The sequence below is a fragment of the Dipodomys spectabilis genome, unplaced genomic scaffold (genome assembly GCF_019054845.1).
Source record: "Dipodomys spectabilis isolate Male_0828 unplaced genomic scaffold, ASM1905484v1 ptg000042l, whole genome shotgun sequence".
Lineage (NCBI taxonomy): Eukaryota > Metazoa > Chordata > Mammalia > Rodentia > Heteromyidae > Dipodomys > Dipodomys spectabilis.
In genome coordinates, this window is record NW_024870719.1 from 4,363,683 (window position 1) to 4,385,632 (window position 21,950).

The window sequence follows — 21,950 nt, forward strand, 5'->3', positions numbered from 1 at the left end:
GCCTGTAGGTACTTCATCTGCCCCTTCTGTCAGTTCATATACTTAGTAAACCTGTTGATACTGATTGTGTCTGTGATAATAATTAATCAAATTGAAATTAGCTAATGGAAATTGGCATTATAAACAGAATTCTTCCTGTGAATGCTAACAACAGGAATGGAATAATCAGTAAATGTGAATTGCTAAAGCAAAGACAAAAACAAGAAACTATCAAATTATATGTGAATGACAAAGCTGAACAAAACAAAGACATTTTTATATGATTATAGAACAGAAAGTCATTGGAATCCTCTAAGTTCTGTATGAAAGATGCTTTCATTTAGATGGTTTTCACTTTTTGTCATTCCAGATTTTTATGCTTTGTCACTGAAGTTTATTAATTAAAAGTTTAGAAATGGACCCATAGTATAACTAGCATAAGGTTGCCTTTTTCCAGATGTGCAGGGCAGGAAGTTTGGGTTCAGTAACGAATTTCTCTCCAATAAAAGTTTCTCCTTCCTCACTATAATTTCATGAAAGCAATTTTATGTTCTAAAGAGGCAGAAGGGACCACCACCCCCCCTTTTATGGAAATAACACTGCACTAGGAGCCAGAGGGGCTGGATTTTATTCCTATAATCTAGGACCTAGTACAATAAATATTGCTGAATAAATGAATGAATGACTTTTCTACTTATTAGTGAGATTATAACCTGGTCAATTAACTTCTCTAAGAGCCTTCTCTATAAAATGAGATTTTGTTAATTCAACACACATTCTAGAGTACTGTGAGTCAGGCACAGCAATAAGAGATATAAACCTCCTTCAAGGTAATTGGACTGCTTAATTGGGAAGGCTAGATAAGAAAATAATATGCACTATGACAAGGGCTCTAATAGAGATATGTACAGGTAGCACTACAGAGACAGTGGCTGTTAGTCTTTAAATCTGGAAGTACTAGGCCAACATTTGCTTACAGGTGATAAGGGAAGACTAATTTTATTTGTTTATTTGTCAGTCTTGGGGCTTGGGTGCTGTCCCTGCACTCTTCAGTTCAGGGCTAGTACTCTACCACTTGAGCCACTTCTGATTTTCTGGTGATTAACTGGAGATGAGAGTCTTGCGGACTTTCCTGCCTGGGTGGCTTTGAACTGCGATCCTCAGATCTCAGCCTCCTGAACTACCAACTTCTTCACAGCCTCAGTCCTAATAGTTTACCTGTTTATATTTTAACCAAACTGAGTTTTATAATTTTGACTTTTCCAGTCCATGACCATGATAAGTATCTCCATTTATTTAGATGTTCTTTGTCTCTCTCAATTAAGTTTCATTTTTCTGACCAGGGACTTGCTTTGTTGTAATGACATATTTAATATAGAAAGAAGTATAAACAGCCAAGTTTCTTGACATTTTCTAGTATTAAAGGAACAATTTTAAATACATATATTTAAAACCATATTTGCCTTCAGTTAGCTGTGTCTTACAAGTTTTGCTTTGAGGAATTTTGTTATTATAAAGAATACTGCTGTGAACTTTGATGTATAATCATATAGACTTGTGAGCGTGTGTGTGTGTGTGTGTGTGTGTGTGTGTGTGTGTGTGTGTGTGTACATGTGCACACTCCTCCCAGTCCTGGGGCTTTACCTCAGGGCCTGGCACTGTCTCTGAGCTTTTTGGCTCAAAGATAGTATTTTACTGCTTGATCTATAGCTCCACTTCCAGCTTTTTGGTGATTAATTGGAAATAAGAATCTCACCAACTTGTCTGACTGTTCTAGCTTTGATCTGCAATCCTCAGAACCCAGCCTCCTGAGTAGCGAATCATATGGATTTAAACATAACATTCATGCAGTTACCTCTATAGTCTGGGTACAGAGTGATTCAGTTACTTAAAACAATTCTCTAGTCCTGTACTTATGGTCACATCCTCTTACCTACATTTCTTAGCAAGCACTAATCTATTATCTATTACTATACATATGTCATGCTAATAAAGTTATTTATGTGGATCATAAGTGTGTAGGTTTTTGGTTTTGTGTTTTGTTTGTTTATGGCAGTCCCGGGGCTTGACCTCTGAACCTGAACTCTGTACCTGGGTTCCTTTTGCTCAAGACAAGCAACTCGCTGGGCATCGGGGGCTCACGCCTGTAATCCTAGCTACTCAGGAGGCTGAGATCTGAGGATCTCGTTTCAAAGCCAGCCCAGGCAGGAAAGTCTGTGAAACTCTTATAAACCACCAGGAAACTGGAAGTGTCACTGTACTCAAGTGGTAGAACACTAGTCTTCAGCTGAAGAGCTGAGGGACAGTGCTCAGGACCAGAGTTCAAGGCCCATGACCGACTTAAAAAAAAAAAAAAGACTAGCAACTCTACCACTTGAGCTATAGCACCACTTCCTGATTTTTCTGTGATTGGAGATAAGAGTCTCATGGACTTTCCTGCCCAAGTTGGCTTTGAATGTGATACCCAGATCTTAGCTTGCTGAGTTAGCTAGGAGCCACTGGTGCTAGGCAAGTGTGTAGTTTCTTTCTTTTTTTGGGGGGGGGGAGGGGTCCGGTTGTGGGGCCTGAACTTTGGGCCTGGGCGCTGTCCCTCAGCTCTTCAGCTCAAAGCTAGCGTTTTACCATTTGAGTCACAGCGACACTTCCGCCTTTTTTTTTTTTTTTTTGCTTATGTGGTGCTGAGGAATCAAACTCAGGGCCTCAAGCATGCAAGGCAAGTGGTCTGCCACTGAGCCACCTTCCCAGCCCCAAGTGTGTAGTTTCTGACACTGATTTCTTTCAGAGTTTTGTGTAGGCATAAACTTCCATTTCTGGGGTAAATATCTAGCAATTAAATTGTTAGTTCATATGCAAAATGTATTTTTAACTCTATAAGAAACTGTTCATGCACTTTTAAGACTGTACCATTTACAGTCCCACAAGAATTGTATGAAAGTTCTATCTGTTCCTTACCAGTTGATATTGTTTGTATTTTTTAAGTTATGTTTTCATTTGACTTTGAATTTTTTGCATTGGTGGGAATCAAATCCATTAGTGTTGTTGCTCAAAATTCTTTAGATTGTTTAGGATTCTTTATGATTCCATATGAATTTTAAGCTTGATTTTTCTGCCTTTTTGAAAAATAACATTTGAATTTTTGCAGAGACTGCATTGAATGTGTAGATTTTTTTTGGAAGGCAGCTACGCTAACCACTATACCACCAATGCCCGCCCTGAATGTGTAGATTTTTTTGGATATTACAGCTGTGTCCAGAATATTCTACCTGTCCAAAAACGTTGAAGCCTTTCCATCTTTTAGTCTTTTTTTTGGTCTGTCATGGGGCCTGAACTATGGGCCGGGGCTCTGTCCCTGAGTTCTTCAGCTCATGGCTAGCGCTCTACCACTTGAGCCACAGCGCCACTTCCGGCTTTTTCTGCTTATGTGGTGAGGAATCGAACCCAGGGTCTCATGCATGCAGAGCAGGCACTCTACCACTGAGCCACCTTCCCAGCCCCTTTTTTTTCAATTTCTAAAAGGTTTTATAGTTTTTCTGATTTTTCCCCCTGCGGCTTGAACTCAGGACCTGGCCACTGTCCCTACCAAAATTTTTTTATAGTTTTCATTGGATAGCTCTTTCACTCCTTGGTTAGGTTTATTCCCTGGTATTTAATTTTTTTAGGTTATTGTGGCTTTTTTTTTTCTTCAGTCAGGGGCTTGAAATCTGGGCCTGGACGCTGTCCCTCAGCTCTTCAGCTCAAGGCTAGCACTCTACCACTTGAGCTACAGTGCCATTTCTGGTTTTCTGGTGGTTTATTGGAGATAAGAGTCTCACAGCCATTCCTGCCTGGGCTGGCTTTGAACCACGATCCTCAGATCTTAGCCTCCTGCGTAGCTAGGATTACAGGAGTGAGCCACCGGCACCCTGTTTATTGTGGCTTTTTAAAGTGAGTTTGCTAATTTGTTTCTCAACCTGTTTATTTAAGGGATATGTAGAAAATCTAATATTGTATGTTGATTTTGTATTCTTATATCTTGCTAAAACGTATTTACTACATATAAGTGATTTTTTGATAATAGAGTCTTTAACTTTTTTTTTTTTTTTTTGTCAGTCAGTCATGGGTCTTGAACTCTGGGCCTGGGCACTGTCCCTCAGCTCTGCAGCCCAAGGCTAGCGCTCTACCACTTGAGCCACAGGCCACTTCCAGTTTTCTAATGGTTTATTGGAGATAAGAATCTCCTGCCCAGGCTGGCTTTGAACTGTGATACTTAGATCTCAACCTCCTGAGTAGCTGGGATTACAGGCGTGAGCCACCGGCCAGTCTTTAACATTTGTTAAGTATGGGATCTTATCATCTGCAAGCAGGGATATAGACTTCTTCTTTTCTTATTTGTTTTGTTGTTGTTTGTTTTCCTTGCCTTATTGCTTTGTCTAAGAATTCAAGCAATACACTGAATAGGAGTAGAGAAAATAGACATCTCATTGTTGACATTAGAGGAAGTAGTTTCAGTTTTCCCCATTTCATTTGATGCTGACTATAGATTTATCATATCTAGCCTTTATAATATTGAGGTACTTTTTTTATTCATAGTTTCTTAAGGTCTTTTACCAGGAAAAGATACTGAATTTTGCCACGGGCTTTTCCTGCTTCTACTGAGATGATTGTGTGACTTTTGGCCATTATTCTATTCATGTGTTACATGTAGTGATATGCATATGTTGAACCATTTGTGGAATTAAATCAATTTTGTCATGATATATGATGTTTAATGTATTGTTGAATTCTGTTTATGAGTAGTTTAATAAGAATTTTCACATTCATGTTCATCAAAGAAATTGGTCTAGTTTCTAATGTTTTTATGTCCTTTTCTGGTTATTGTATCAGAGTAATTTTGGCTTCATAGAATGAAGTTGGTTACAGTCCTATTTCTATTTTATGCCACAGTTTGAAGAGATTCATGTTGGTTCTTGCTTGAATTCAGTAGTGATCTGCTCTTGCTTTCTGTTGATTCCTTATTAAGTGCTTTAATGTCATTACTTATTATAAATGTGCTTAGATATTTATCCTCCTGGTTTAATTTTAGTAGGTTAAATACTAATAAAATTGTATCTATTTCTTCTAGATTTTCCAGGTTTTTTTTTTGTTGTTGTTGTTGTTGTTTGTTTTGCCAGTCCTGGGGTTTGAACTCAGGGCCTGGACACTGTCCCTGAATTTCTTTTGCTCAAGGCTAGCACTCTACCACTTGAGCCACAGCACCACTTCTGGCTTTTTTCTTTTTATGTAGTACTGAGGAATCAAACCCAAGCTTCATTCATGCTAGGCAAGCACTCTACCACTAAGCCACATTCCCAGCCCCTTCTCTGTTTCTTTTGGTTAGTTTGGCTGGGGTATTGTCGATCTTGTTTATATTTTCAAAGAACCAGCTTTTTGTTTCATTAATTATTTGTATTGTTCTTTTTAGTCATTCACTTACTAATTTCTGCTCTGATCTTTGTTATTTCTTTCTGCCTCCTACTTTTGAGTTTGGATTATTCTTTTTTTTTCTAAATACTTTCAGATTATGTATCTGACAGAGGACTTACAACAGAGGACTTGTATGAGGAATATATGCAGAGTTATTAAAACTCAACAGCATGCTTGTAGGAGATCATGATAGATTACTCCTTTGAATGAGAAGATCCAGTAAATAAAGGAGAGCCTATATTTTAAGAAAGAAAGGAAATGAATTGGAAATCATGAACGAAGCATCAGGATAGCATAAAATTTAGAAAAGCAGATTTGAGGATAGCATAAAATAGTACCATGCCCCATCTCAGGCTCCAGAAGAGGAAGAGAGGAAGCTATGTGTATTGTTTCATTGGTTTATCATTACTCATGATTTTTCATGTTATAAACTGCCAGTCTTGAAGTCTTCTAGAAGAGAGCACCCTCTAGTGTCCCCATTTGCTATAACAATTAGGATTCATGGTAAGCTGTGACTCGACATCATTTAAATTTGGTTCAGTAATCTTAATCTATCCCAAAGGTTCCTCAGATATTCTTTGATGGTTGGTGTCACAACTACTAATTTTGGCATTGGGTATTTGGAGCATGAGTATATAATTTAAATATACTATATTCACCCAAATGTAGAATATAGTCAATTAGATGTATTTCATGTTCAAATAAAATTTAGTCTGTGTATCCTTTTTCTGAATTACATGGGTGAATCTGTGAGTGGTATGTAGCAACTGCATTGTAACATATTCTTTCCTGGAAACTGAACTTATCCAATAAATGCTAAGTATGATAGTGTTTGATTTGTATTCATGCATTTTCTAGGCAAAAAACAAAACAGGTCTTTTACATATCAAGTAAGCTGCAACTATATTTTTAGTTTTCATTCCCCACTAATTTTTCCAGGAGAAGAGTTACCTTCATTTGCAGTAACAAATTACACCATTGTCTGCTGTTACATTCCATCTCAACTCATGCAAAGACACAATCTTTTTGAAGCATCTCAAGAACCAATTTTCATAAACATAGTTAACATAAATGTGACTCATGTGCCATTTAAGTAAGTTAGGTTAAATCTTCAGGTTATTTTCATAAGACAGCATTAGTTTTCATATTTTAGAGAAAAATAAATCAATTGCTCTTCCCCAATCTAATTGTATTAACTATTATAGTCTTGCTGTAAGATGTTCTTTTCGAAAAAGAAAAAAGTAATGACATTCTTGTTAGCAGTATAGCTTATTGCTCTTTTTGATCTCTTTTCTTTTTCTCTTTCTTTCTTTTTTTTTTTTTTTTTTGGTTGTGGGGCTTGAACTCTGGACCTGGGCTCTGTCCCTCAGCTCTTCAGCCTAAGGCTAGTGCTGTACCACTTGAGCCACAGAGCCACTTCCAGTTTTCTGGTGGATAATTAGAGATCAGAGTTTCACAGACTCTCCTGCTTGGACTGGCTTTGAATCATGATCCTCAGATCTCAGCCTTCTGAGTAGCTAGGATTACAGGCGTGAGCCACCAGCGTCTGGCTAACAAGTCTCCCCCCTCCCCGGTTCTTTCTCTGTCTCTGTCTCTGTCTCTCTCTTTCTCTCTCACTCTCGCTCTCTCATGCTCTCACTCTCTTTGGTTGGTCTTCGTCATGGGGCTTGAACTCTGAACTCTGGGTCTGGGCTCTGTCCCTTAGCTCTTCAGCTCAAGGCGAGTGTTCTACCTCTTGAGCCACAGCACAGCTTCCTGATTTCTTTTTATTACTTAATTTAACCTGTAGTTTTTCTCCACAATTTTCAATAGATGTCACTGTTTGCCTTGAAATTTTAAAATATGAACTTCTTTTGTGTTTTCTTCATTGTCTGGGGATGCCTTTCCACACAATTGGGGAATCATAATGTGAAGCCATTTATGAGAATTACTGTTTATTTGAGTATATGAGATTGTGTGTAACTGTGCACAGTATGGTTACAAGACTGCTTTATTAATCAGCATTTTAAGTATACTATGTGTGCCAGTTAAGTATATTCACAATGTTGTTCAACTATCACCACTGTCTCCTAAAGTTTTTCATTATTCTGAACAAACTGCCTATTAAGCAATGACTTCATTCCTTCTTCTGCAAGCCCCTACTAACCTCTATTCTACTTTTTTTTTTTTTTTTTTTTGCTAGTCCTGGGCTTTGATTTTGGGTCTGGGCACTGTCCCTGAGCTTCTTTTGCTCAAGGCTAGCACTTTGCCACTTGAGTCATAGGGCTACTTCTGGCTTTTTGTGTTTATGTGGTACTGAGGAATTGAACCCAGGGCTTCATGCATGCAAAGCAAACACTCTACCACTAAGCCACATTCCCAGACTTCTATTCAACTTTCTCGTCCCTATTTTCATATTCTAAATACCTCATATAAGTGTACTTGAATTGATTTTTTTGTGTGTCATTTTATGTTCCTACCAGCAATATACATGGGTCTGTTTCTTCCACATCCTTGCTAATGCTTAGTGTTTTCACATTTTTTTTCTTTTGGTAATAGATACCCTATTAGATTTGAGTAAAATCTCAATATAATTTGGACTGTGTCCCTATTAGTGATTTTGAGCATCTTTGAAAGGTCCTCTTTTTTTTTTTTCTGTTGAAGGCTATAGTAGTTTGTATGTATGTTTCTTTTAAGACTTCCACAATATTATTTACATACTACTTCTTGTGTGTGATTTCTGAAGTTTAGTTTTCATTTAGTCTAATGTTTTCACAGCCTTTTTTGATAGCAGGGGCTCATCTACTCTTTGTATATTGTTTCAGACATAGGACACAGGGCACCCTTTCACCCCTTAGAGGCTTTCTCTGAACCTAGCAATCAGCCTGTAATGAAAACTTAAAGTCTTCTCAGATCTTTTTTGGTGCATGTTTCTTGCCTGAGTATGTAGTGACTTTCTAGATTTCCCTAAATACTTGGTGGTTTTTATGAGTTAATCAGCCAGAATTTTTTTTTTTTTGGGTCCGGTCATGAGGCCTGAACTCTGAGCCTGGGCGCTGTCCCTCAGCTCTTTAGCTCAAGACTAGCGCTCTACCACTTGAGCCACAGGGTCACTTCTGGATTTTTTTATTTTGCTTATATGGTGCTGAGGAATTGAACCTAGGGCCTCATACATGCAAGGCAAGCACTCTACCACTGAGCCACCTTCCCAGCTCCATTCTGCCAGAATTTTATACAAGATTCTTTCTAGTCCTAAATAGACTAGAACTATCTTGTGTCTCTACTCTCCACTCATCATTTTTTGCCTTGGACCTTTGTGAGTCTGGTGTTACTTTGCAGTCTTTGTTTTGTTTTTGTTGGTCATGGGACCTGAACTCTGGGCCTGGGTGCTGCCCCTGAGCTCTTCAGCTCAAGGTTAACACTCTACTACTTGAGCCACAGCACCACTTCCAGCTTTTTCTGCTTATGTGTGCTGAGGAATCGAACCCATGGCCTCATGCATGCAAGGCAAGCACTCTACTACTGAGCCACCGTCCCAGCCCCATCTTTATGAAAATTATTACTTTCCCCACCTGGGCTCTGAAGTGGGTAAAACAGAGAGGAGCACCTTTCATTGGAACTGTACATCTTTACATATCCCTTAGGCAGGTTAACATAGATAAGCATAATAATTACATATTATATCCACTTCATTTCTTTTGGTTAGAGGGAAAAGAATTGCTTCAAGAACAAAACCATCGGTGCTTTGGAAAGGATGAGCGATCAAATAGATAAAATTATAAAACTTTCCTTTATTTATTTTTGTAGTTGTGTCGCTTAAGCTCAGGGCCTGAATGCTGTCCCTGAGCTTGTTTGCTCAAGGCTAGTGCTCTACTACTACTTCCAGTTTTCAAGTGGCTTATTGGAGCTAAGAGTCTCTCAGCCTTTCCTACCCAAGCTGGCTTTGAACCGTGATCCTCAGATCTTGGGCTCCTGAGTAGCTAGGATTACAAATTTGAAATATTAGCTTCTGGCTTTCCTATTATTTTTAAGGATGACTTTTTCTTGGCTGTTTCCTTGGTTGTTGAAATTTTTGGGTGCTTTTTCCAGTGCTCCAGAGCTCCAGTTGGTTCATAGTTACTGGAGTCACAAGAATTTAGGATTTTCTAATCAACCATTTTACCAATGTCTCCTATTTTTTTTCATATTTTATTTAATTTGTACTGAGCAATATTTTATTTAAATTGCCTGAGCAATCCAGTGTTCTCCTTTTATTAACTCAGGTTAGTTCCAGAAAGGTAAGTTGAGTATTTTCCTCAGTAACTTAGCCCTTCACTGATCCAACACTTTAATTTCTAACCATATTTTCATAAGGATTTTTGTGCTTTTTATTTCTCAATTATCTAAGACCTTTCTTCAACATGATCTAAGATTTTGTGAATTTTCAGGGTTTTTTTTTTCCCCCAGAGGACTGCCTCACATTTACATTTAGCATCTTTCTACTACAATTTACTGTCTGAAAGTTGTATATCGTGATTTTCAAAATCATCACAACCTAACTTTGCAGTGTCATGCTAGTAAATGGTAAAAGATTACCTTATTGACTTCAGGGGGTGGTAAGCTATTATTTGTAGCAGTTTTTTTTTTTTTTTGTAAATGCTCTCATTGTGGTTGATTTCAATCTAAAAGCATGGTAACATTTATCTTGGATTTAGAAAAGAATACAGTGGCTTTTATCAGTTGGCTTCAGTATGCCAGTACAATTAGGGAACTTCTGTAGTTAAACCAAGTAGCCTATTGTGCAGGATGTACAGGATCCATAACATATAACAGTCCATACTGAACTAGCCTGTTTGCAATAAACTTCTGCACTTAACCATGAGTACGTATTGTTGCATATGTCATTTGTTGATTAAGTGATCTCTTCTGCATGCCTGTATGAATATGTTTTTCATTACTGGGTATTAAAACGAATAGTTTATTGAGCTCACTGTTTTAGAAGCTTTAAGTCTGAAGAGAATAGTTTTGGCTCTAGCTAAAGCTCTATTAATTATATTTAAACCACTGGTTTGGGCCTCTATTGAGAGTAAGACATCATTGCTAGAGTGCTTGTCCAAGAGAAAGGTCATGTTTCAAGCCAGGAAGGAAGGAACATGTTGGTAGAAATATGGACAAGAAAAGTCAGGTCTCTGATGAAAATAAAGAACAACAGCCGACCTTATCATTACAGTTCAAAGGATGTTGCAGACAGCCCTTGGGGTTCTAAAGTTCAAAATATTTTGCAAACAACATAGGGAATGATGCAGAGATTTGAGTAGGGAATAGGCTTCCATAAAGAGTTCCAATTGTGGCAATGCTGAGCTGTAATATGGGATCAGAGATTGAGCTGCTGTGGAAAATCCCCACCATGGCAATACTCAAAGAAGCTCTGAGAAGGCCATTGCAAGGAGTCTGCACTAACCATAAAATCTACAACTGTAGAGTTAGCAGCTTGCATTTCCCACTTGAGTGAGCTACAGGCTCAGACTAACTCTGGAGCTAAAACCTGTGATTGTTGCTGCTTGGATGTGATTCTAGCAAAGACATGGTGACAGGACTGTCCAAGGCCTTAGTCTCCCCCAGTATGTACAGTTGGTACCACACAAAGCAAAAGATTGTTATGGAGTCTGAAGATTTAATGTTTTCTCTGTTGAGTTTTGCACTTAGGGTCTCTCACTCCTTTTTTCTTCCCTGTCTCCCTTTTGTATATGTATTCATCCTGGCCTTAGATGCAATGGGCTATTATAGTCACACATGTAAATGCATGCATATGTACATTATTTATACACATATACACCCCTCTATGTTATTGGAATTTTCTAGCAATAATCCAGTTCTGTTACTCTGAAGTACATTTTGGGTTAATCCCTTCATTTCTGCTTCCAGATTTATTTATTTATTTATTTATTTAATTTGGTTGGTCATGGGGCTTGAACTCTGGGCCTGGGCACTATCACTCAGCTCTTCAGCTCAAGGCACTGTGCTCTCTATGACTTGAGCCACAGCACCAGATCCAGTTTTCTGAGTGGTTTATTGGAGATAAGAGTTTCATGGACTTTCCTGTCCAGGCTGGCTTTGAACCGTGATCCTCAGATCTCAGCCACTGACGCCTGGCCAGACTTTTAATTCTCTATTCCATTGCTCATCTAGTAGGTTTTTTGATGTTGTTGTTGTTTTTTGTTTTGCCAGTCCTGCGGCCTGAGTACTGGCCTGGAGCTTCTTTTGCTCAAGGGTAGAACTCTACCACTTGAGTCACAGCACCACTTCTGGCCTTTTATGTGGTACTGAGGAATCAAACCCAGGGCTTCATGCATGCTAGGCAAGCATACTAGGCAAGCACTCTACCACTAAGCCACTTGCCCAGCTCACTCATCTAGCTTTTGAGTATTGAATCTTAGCTTCAATGAAAATATTTCTTATATCTGATTTCTACTTAGTTCTCCTTAGTAATTGCTTGATCTTCTTTAATGAGCAATGCTACTTTGTGTATTTGACAAGTTAAAGTTCATATATATATTATATATATATATATATATATATATATATATATAGTGAGAATACCATACAGAGGAGTTACAGGGACAAGATAATAAAGTTTATATTTTTAAGGTTAACTTTAGGTTATTTTGCTATTTCTATTTAAGTGTGAATCCCCACTTCTCTTTTTTATATTGTACTATATCTTTATAAGATTTTCTCATATATTGTGTAATTTTTTGTCTCGAATTTATTTTCAAAAGAAATTATCTCATAAAGAAATGATCTCACTTTATAACCTTATAACCGACCATGTTTATATTAGTTGATTGGGTTAAGTAGAAGAAACAGGTTTTGCTGGGCACTGGTGGCTCATGCCTGTAATCCTAACTACTCAGGAGGCTAAGATCTCAGAATCATGGTTCAAAGCCAGCCCAGGAAGGAAAGTCTGTGAGACTCTTATCTTCAATAAACCACCAGAAAACTGAAAGGGGCTCAAGGAGTTTAGAGCACTAGCCTTGAGCTGAAGAGCTGAGGGACAGTGCCTAGGCCCAGAGTTCAAGCTCCATGATTGACAAAAAAAGAAAAAAGAAAAAGGTTTTGATTTTGATCTTTTTAGCTTCCCTACCTAAATTGCATATGGCTATGTCTGGCCAAGAAATTTTGCGGGTGTCTAGCAATAAGTAACTGCTATTTGAAGAAGGGGAGTGTCTGTGTAGTAGAATTGTAACCCTGTTTAGCTTCAATATTCTCTTGGACTACTTGATTTACAGTCTAATCACTAAATGGCTTGATTATAAAATGTGAATATGTCACTTCTTTTAAACTTACCTATATTTTAAAAATATATTTTAAAATACTTTAGTCAAAATGTGAAAGTTTAGAACGGTAAGTATCAAGACATTCTAGCAAATGCTAAATTATTTCAATCATACTGGGATTTAAGTTTGTAGTCTCTTGAAAAACCAAAAAGAAGATGACTTTTATAAATGAATATTTACAATGAAACAAATTTTATTTAAAATTAGGAAATATTTCAGATTTTTGTAGCTGTGACTAACAAATAATAAACTTGATTACTTACATTGCAAGTCAATAGCAATAAAGTAACTAGGATATTGCCTCAGATGTAACAGATGGCCTCTGAGTAGCTTGGTGAGGAAAATGTTTGCTAAAGGTGACAAAGTGTACTCAACCCTATTTCCCATGTGCAGTAGATCACTGGTAACAAAGTTAAAGAAATTAACTCTAAGGTCAGGGAATAATTCTAAAACATTGAAATAAAATACATATCCTTTACCTTATAATGCTTTATTTTCAGTCCTTCATGATAAAATAGAAATTGTAGACTTTAAATGACATATGTGGTCTGAAGCCTTGTGAGTATGTATGTACATATTCATGACATATTGTGTGCATTATGTTGTGTGTGTATCCACATACATATCAGATAGGATATACTCAAAATAATACAAGGAAATGTTTATTATTGGTTCTGTGAAAAAATTCAGTGGGGGCTGGGAAGGTGGCTTAGTGGTAGAGTGCTTGCCTTGCATGCATGAGGCCCTGGGTTCAATTCCTCAGTACCACATAAGTGCAAAAAGCCAGAAGTGGCCTTTTGGCTCAAATGGTAGAGTGTTAGTCTTGAGCTGAAGAGCTCAGGGATAGTGCCCAGGCCCAGAGTTCAGGCCTCATGACTGACAAAAAAAAAAGAGTTCAGTGAATTTTGCTAGAAAGTAAATCCAGTATATTTCATTTTAATATATATATATAGTAAGTTTAAATATAGATAGTTAATGAATGCATGCCTTTGTTATGAGAGATTACAAATGTATACAAAAATGGAGAACAACTATGTATCCTTTGTTTGTTTGTTTGTTTTTGTTTTTGTCCATGGTGGGTTTGAACTAGGCCTGGGTGCTGTCCCTGAGCTCTTCAGCTCAAGGGGAGCGCTCTACCACTTGAGCCACAGCACCACTTCCAGTTTTCTGGTGTTTAATTGGAGATAAGAGTCTCAAGGACTTTCCTGCCCTGGCTGGCTTAGAACCATGATCCTCAGATCTCAGCCTCCTGAGTAACTAGGATTCCAGGTGTGGGTCACCAGTACCTGGCCTATGTATCTATTATCCAGCTTCAACATATATCTTTTATGATTTATGTTGACTAGTCATGGTTAATTCACATCTCCATGGTCTACCTATCCTATGAATTATGTTTCTTTTTCTCCAGCTCCTTTCTTGTCTGAGAATAATACTTTTTTAGTATGTATTAAATAGTTCCAGAGGTACATAATGTTTGACTGTTTTGTCATAATTTTAATATTTATGACATATTTGTCATAAGTTAAATATTTTATTTGTAGTTTATAAATAATTTTCCTCATTTTCTTTTTCTTCAGTTGTACAGGAAGCTCATTTTGACATACTTGTGTACATGTACAATTTGCCTTGGTCAGACTCCTCACCTCTATCACTCTCCTATATCCTTCCTACCCAGGTCCCAAACCAGTTTCAACAAGCTTTGTTGTTGTAAGCAGCTTATAAAAGAGCTTATAGTAAAATGCATAGTTTTATTTATTTTTAAAATAATTCAGTCATTTTACAATAATTATTATATTTCACAAACACATCTTTTTAAAAAATATGTAGCATTTTTCTTTAAAATGAAAAAAACACTAGTGTCTTCTGGAAAAACATCTTTTTAGAATAGCATACACTGGCTACATTATTTTACAATTTGCTTCTAATGCTAGACAATTGTATCACCTACTGATTTTGTAGATATATGAAATTTAGTCAGATTTTTATTATTTTATTAAATATATTTTTTATTGAAAAGATACTGTACAGAGTGATTATAGTTACATGAGTAAGGTAATGGGTACATTTCCTATCAAGCATGTTACCCCTCCTTTGTTTTTCCCCTATCATTCCTTCTTTCCTCACCTCCCCAACTCTTCCCCCACCCCCAAGTTGTAAAGTTCATGTTCAACATAGTGTCTTGTATATCTCATTGCTACAGTTGGCCAACCGATATCCTTATTTCAGCATTTTGTTATTTCCCTTCCCCTCCCCAAATTAGAAAAATGCATATACAAGATGCAGGGCACCGGAATCAAATACCATGAAAACAGGGGTTATACCATGGGGGAAAGAACATAAAAAAGAAATAAAAAAAATCTCATAGTACGTTAAATTTTAAGATAATTTTTAAATGTATAAAGTTCTGAAGCAATATTAATTGCACATACATTTCTATAAAGAAACTTTATAGCTAGATAGAGATAACACATAATTTACAATTGAAATTATCTAATAAATTTTAAGTTGCAAGAAAAATAAAAGTTTTTTCTTGAAGTCAGGCTGTGTTCTGTGTTTTTTTCCTTTTTTTTTTTTTTTTTTTGGTCTGGTCATGGGGCCTGAACTCTGGGCCTGGGCACTGTCCCTCAGCTCTTCAGCTCAAGGCTAGTGCTTTACCACTTGAGCCACAGTGCCACTTCCGGCTTTTTTCTTTTTGCTTATGTGGTGCTGAGGAATCGAACCCAGGGCTTCATACATGCTAGACAAGTACTCTACCACTAAGCCACATTTCCAATCTATTTTTTTTTTCCATTTTAGAGTTCATTTTTCTTCAACATAAACTATGGAATGTCTACTTTAGGATCATATTCTTTTTAAAAAAATTTTTTTTTGCCAGTCCTGGGGCTTGAGCTCTGAGTCTAGGCTCTGTGTCCCTGAGCCTCTCTGTGCTCAAGGCTAGTGCTCTACCACTTTAGCTAGAACGCAATTTCTGGCTTTTTCTGTTTATGAGGTACTGAGGAATTGAACTGAGGGCATCATGTGTGCTGGGCAAACACTCTACCATGAAGCCACATTTCCAACCCCTCATCTTCTTTTTTATTTCTTTGTTTTTATGCATTTATTGTTATTGTAAAGGTGATGTACAGAGGGAGTCACAGTTATGTAAGTTAGATAAACAGTAAATTTCTTTTTGAACAATGTCACCCCTTCCCCCAGTTTTCTCTCCCATCTCTACCCATAAGCTATATGGGTATAATGATATATATAATTATAAATTATGTAGATATATAACTATATATATCTGTATAACTATAAGTTATATGTTCATTTTCAGCGTAGTGTCTAGTGTGTTATTGCTGCCTTTGTTCACCCTTTGTCCCACCATTTCTCTGTCCTTCCTAACCCACCCTAAGACAGATAAATGAACAAATGAGATAAAAGGAAAAGAAAACAACAACAACAACAAAAAAAACCCTCTTGTTTCCCTTACCTGGAGTTTATTCCAATTAGTATTATTTAGGGGCTGGGAAGGAGGCTCAGTGGTAGAGCGCTTGCTTTGAATGCCTGAGGCCCTGGGTTCGATTCCTCAGCATCACATAAGCAAAAAGAAAAAAGCCGGAAGTGGCGCTGTGGCTCAAGTGGTAGAGCACTAGTCTTGAGCTGAAGAGCTGAGGGTCAGCGCACAGGCCCAAAGTTCAGGCCCCACGACCGGACCCAAAAACAAAAATATTATTTATAGGATCAGATGAACATAGCTTTTGTGCCTTTGTGTTCCTCTCCTAAGACTATCCTCCTTTTTTCTCACTATGTTTGAATGCCTAGAGACCTGTATAATTTCATATCACAGTGTACTTTGATTTTAACCATTTAGTGTGTTTGCTTGCTGATTTATAGGCACGTTTGAATTACCTCAAATGAGGGAAAACGTGCAACAACCTGTTTCTTTGAGTCTGGCTTATTTCACATATTATAATTTTTTCGATGTCTTTCCATTTCCTTACGAATGGTATAATATCATTCTTTCTAATGGATGAATAGAATTCCATTGTAGACATACCCCATATTTTCTTTTTTTTGGGGGGGGGGGTCTGGTCGTGGGGCCTGAACTCTGGGCCTGGGCGCTGTCCCTCAGCTCTTCAGCTCAAGGCTAGCACTCTACCACTTGAGCCACCGCGCCACTTCCGGCTTTTTTCTTTTTGCTTATGTGGTGCTGAGGAATGGAACCCAGGGCCTCAGGCATGCAAGGCAAGCACTCTACCACTGAGCCACCTTCCCAGCCCATCCCCATATTTTCTTGATAGGACCATATTCTTGTTACATACTTTCCATCAAGGAAATAACTTATTAAGAATGACTCAAGATCCTTTAAATAAGGATACAGGTGGACCTGTTGCAACAATGAGAAGTACAAGTTGTCATGTCAAAAAGGAACTTTACAACATTGGTGGGGGGGGGGTGGGAGGAGGATTGGGGGGAGGCTTGGAAGGGATGGGAAGGGGAAACAATGGAGGAGGCTACAATGCTTGATAAGAAATGTACTCATTATCTTGCCCGTGTAATTGTAACCCCTCTGTACAGTTTTTTCACAATAAAAAAAAAAGAATGACTCAAGAAATTATGAAAGCTTTGTATTTTCTGTGAAAAACAAGGGATAGTTGTGGCTGTGATTTTCTTGATATTGGACAAGAAATGTGAGCTATAGGGATCACATTTATTTTTCTATTTTACAGACTTATTTTTAGTAATTGTATTATACAAAACAGAAGCTATCTTCAGTATTGCAGTTTTTAAAAAATAAACTGTAGCTGGGCACTAGTGGCTCACACCTGTAATCCTAGCTACTCAGGAGGCTGAGATCTGAGGATCACAGTTCAAAGCCAGCCTGGGCAGGAAAGTCCATGAAACACTTATCTCCGATAAACCACCAGAAAACCGGAAGTGGTACTATGGCTCAACTGGTAGAGCTCTAGCCTTGAGCTGAAGAGCTGAGGGACAGCCAGAGTTCAAGCTCTACAACTGACCAAAAAAAAAAAAAATGTATATATATATATAGTGCATAGTTTGTATGTGCCTTGCCCTTTGGGAATAAATTGGTACAGTATTCTTGGCAAATTGCATTACTAAACATTATATTGAGATAAGTTATTAATAAGTGTTCAAAACTTGGTTTAAATGTTATTAATGTATACTTATTTTGATATATGGGCCTATATTAATGTCTATATTGTTAAATTATAGAAAATATGGAATAGATTGAAGTGGAATATATTAGACAATCAGCATTACAACAAAAAAGTCTATCGCTTTTACTTTATTTTAGAAGGACTTTTCTGGTAGCTATTGTATTATTTGATTTCAAGTGGCTTCTCTTAACAGTTGTTACTATAAATTGATTTAACTTGCTCTAATACTTTTTTACCTTTGATTTGCCAAGAGCTTCATTTGGTTCTGTGGAAGTGAAAGGCTTTGTGTATAGGAGTAGTCATTGCATCAGAACTTGGCACCATATGAATCTTAAGAAAACAGGCTATTTATTTGTCTTCTGGAGAAACTATTCTGTAAGCTGACTTTGTTTTTATATTCTGTCCTCTGTTAGATTAAGTGATTTAGTTTGGCTTTGGGCAAAACGTTTCAGGATATTTTATAAACACCTAGTATATGATTAGTCTTTTGAAAAGAATACTGTTTAAGTTTTGCTTATGTTTTTAACCAGTAGGCTGCGCCCTGTCATATCCACTCTCAAATATCATTTGCAATTTGCATTAAAAAAGTGATTGAAGTATTCAAAATGGTGTATACTGTTTTGTCCTGCAAATTTTGAAAATGTAGAAGTCATTTATTGAAACACTGGATATTTATTTTATTTTATGTCCTTTTTATGACGACCGCTGTTATCAGGTTCTTTACAGAAATAACTAAGAAGAGATTCATACACAGAGCTTTATTATAATGGCTTGCTCATACAAGTATGAGGACTGATAAAAACCAAAGGTCTGCAGTCAGTAATTGGTGACCCTGGAGAACTGCTGTTGTGGTTTCATTCCAAGTTTCAAGGCTTGAAAACCAGGAGAGTGGATGGTGTAGTTCTAGTCTGAAGACTACCAGCCTTGACCTCAAACAGATCAGACATTTCAGTGTGAAAGTGGGAAGGGTCTGATGTCCTGGTTCAATACAGTCAGGAAGAAATTCTCTCTCCCCTTCCAGAGGTCAACTTTTTTTTTTTTTTGGTTGTGGGGCCTGAACACTGGGCCTGGGCACTGTCCCTGAATTCTTCAGCTCAAGGCTAGCACTGTACCACTTGAGCCACATTGTGGCTTCCAGCTTTTTGTGCTTATGTGGTGCTGAGGAATTGAACCCAGGGCCTCATGCATGCAAGGCAAGCACTCTACCACTGAGCCACCTTCCCAGCCCAGGTAAACTTTTTTGTTTTCTTCAGACACTAAACTGACTGCATGGCGTACTCACATAAGGGCAGTCTACTTTACCCAATATACTAATTAGACCGTTAATTTTATCCAGAAACTCTCAGGACACATCTAGATTAGTTCTTGATCAAATAGCTGGCAAAGTCAAGTTGACACTCCATTTTCAGTGATTGGAAATTCTTTTTGATACAATAATTTCTTGATCACTAAAGCAATACACCAGAGTAGAATTATCTGTGACAGACACACAACAGTACTAATATAAAAATCACTTTCTTTCATTATAAATTCTTGAACTGGGAGGCTACTGTAAATAGCTCATAATTGAACTAAGAAATAAGATTTTAAAGAAACATTTACTTAATTCTCAGAACCTCTTTCATACATTTTGAGCTTCTCTGTTCCAATAACTTCTTTCTTTCTTTCTTTTTCTTGTTGGTCATGGGACTTGAACTCTAGGCTTGGGCGATATCCCTTAGCTTTTTAGCTCAAGGCAAGCGCTCTACTGCTTGAACCACAGTGCCACTTCAGGTTTTCTGAGTGGTTTATTGGAGATAAGAGTCTCATGGACTTTCCTGCTGCAACTGGCTTTGGACCATGATCCTCAGATCTCAACCTCCAGAGTAGCCAGGATTACAGGTGTCAATAACTTCTTATCTACACATTATTAGGTTTTTGTTTTGAGCTTTGCACTCTCCTTAAACCAGATGAGAAAGGAAACAACCATAGTAAAATATAATTAGGAAAGGCTAAAGTGTAAAGTCCTCAAGGTTTCCTACTAAATTCTGTTTATTTATGAGTTTTGAATTATTATGTGTAATAGAGATACATGATAATAATTGTAAATACAAAAATAAAACAAAACATATTTCTTTCTTTCATTTTCTCAACAATAACTCTTAAGGTATTTTCTTTGGACTAATTATTAGGAGTAGTTTCCTAATTTTTTGGGGGGGGAGGGGTCCGGTCATGGGCCTGAACTCTGGCAGGACGCTGTCCCTCAGCTCTTTAGCTCAAGGCTAGCACTCTACCACTTGAGCCATAGCGCCACTTCCAGCTTTTTTTTTTTTTCTGGTTATGTGGTGCTGAGGAATTGAACCCAGGGCCTTATGAATGCAAGGCAAGCGCTCTACCACTGAGCCACCTTCCCAGTCCCTCCTATGTATATTCTTGAAAAAATATACTTTGTCTCTTCAACCATATGAGCAAATATAATTATAATTTTGTATTTCCTCTTAATTTCTCTGAAGTTTTGTGTTTGTACTGTTTTGACTAATAAAATATTTTCATAAGAAATGTATTTGTTTTATTTATGATTTGTATCAAATTCATAGAATAGTAATTGGCTTTTAGTATGTATAACTGTTTAACAGATGTTTGTTTAAAGAATCTTCTGAACATTACATATTTCTCTTGCATTTATGGGATAAAACAAATTTACTATATGGTCAGACTACCTTTTATTTTATTCCATTGAGGAGCATTTGTGTTAGTTCAAGTTCCAAACTATCACCTGGCTTTCTATCTGTCTATCCATCCATCTGCTGTCAACTACATATTTAATAATTTATTATTATTATTATTATTTTGCTGAGGAATTGAAACCAGGGCTTCATGCATGCTAGGCAAGCATTACCACTAAACACCATCCCTAGCCCTAGTAATTTTTTTTAATGCTACAGTTGACTGAACATACAGAAATGGAGAAGAAATCAAGAGTCCTGATTACATGTAACTTCCATGTGTAAAATTGACTGAAAATATCAAGAACAAAGACATAAAACTCTAAAAAATTAGTTTCATAAAGGCAGTAAGGTAGGTAATGTGATGAGAGAAGAGTTTGTTACTGCTTTAGATCTGATGGCTAGACAAAACCTTTTGGAAGAGATAACTTCTGAGCCAGAGCTGAATGATGAGAAAAATAGAGACTTAGGGAGAATTTCAGGCAGAGGCATATACAAGTATAAAAACTGATGTGAGAAGGAGCTTGTTGTGTGTGAGGAACAGAAGTACAGTGTGACTGAAACATGAGTATTTGCTCTTTTTCTTTTCTTTATTTTTATTTTCATTTTTTTTGCCAGTCATCGGGCTTGAATTCATGGCCTGGGCACTGTGCCTGAGCTTCTTTTGCTCGAGGCTAACACTCTACCACTTGATCCACAGCCCCACTTCTGGCCTTTTCTGTTTATGTGGTACTGAGGAATCGAACCCAGGCTTCATGCATGCTAGGCAAGCACTCTATCACTAAGCCACATTCCCAGCCCCAAGAATTTGGTCTTACAAACAGAATTGCTTCAACAACATCTTCGTACATAAAAATAGATTTTATCTATGTTTTAAATACTTTTAGTTTTGGAATTGTGACATGATATAGTATGTGAATTTTATTTTTTGATAGCTACAGACTACTTTTCTTATGCTTACTCACTGAACTTCCTCTTGCTTTCCTAGCTCTAAGGAACTTAAGTTGTTAGAGTATTGTAGGGAATGAGCACATTGGATGAATGGATTTATTTATTTTTATTTTTATTTATTTTTTTTTTTTTGTGGGTCCGATCGTGGGGCCTGAACTCTGGGCCTGGGTGCTGTCCCTCAGCTCTTCAGCTCAAGGCTAGTGCTCTACCACTTGAGCCACAGTGCCACTTCTGGCTTTTTTCTTTTTGCTTATGTGGTGCTGAGGAATTGAACCCAGGGCCTCATGCATGCAAGGCAAGCACTCTACCACTAAGCCACCTTTCCAGCCCTTGGATTTATTTTTTGGAAAAGATTGTGCCTAGGGCTCTGAATGCTTGAGAGACTTTTTCTCTCAAGAATATGATAAAAAACCAAT

General features: G+C 37.4%; 1 protein-coding gene across 2 annotated transcripts in view; it reads left to right on the top strand.

The window, feature by feature from the left end:
• Nucleotides 1–21,950, top strand: part of Mipol1 (mirror-image polydactyly 1) — a 301,417-nt gene that overhangs the window by 14,921 nt on the left and 264,546 nt on the right. The window lies entirely within an intron of this gene.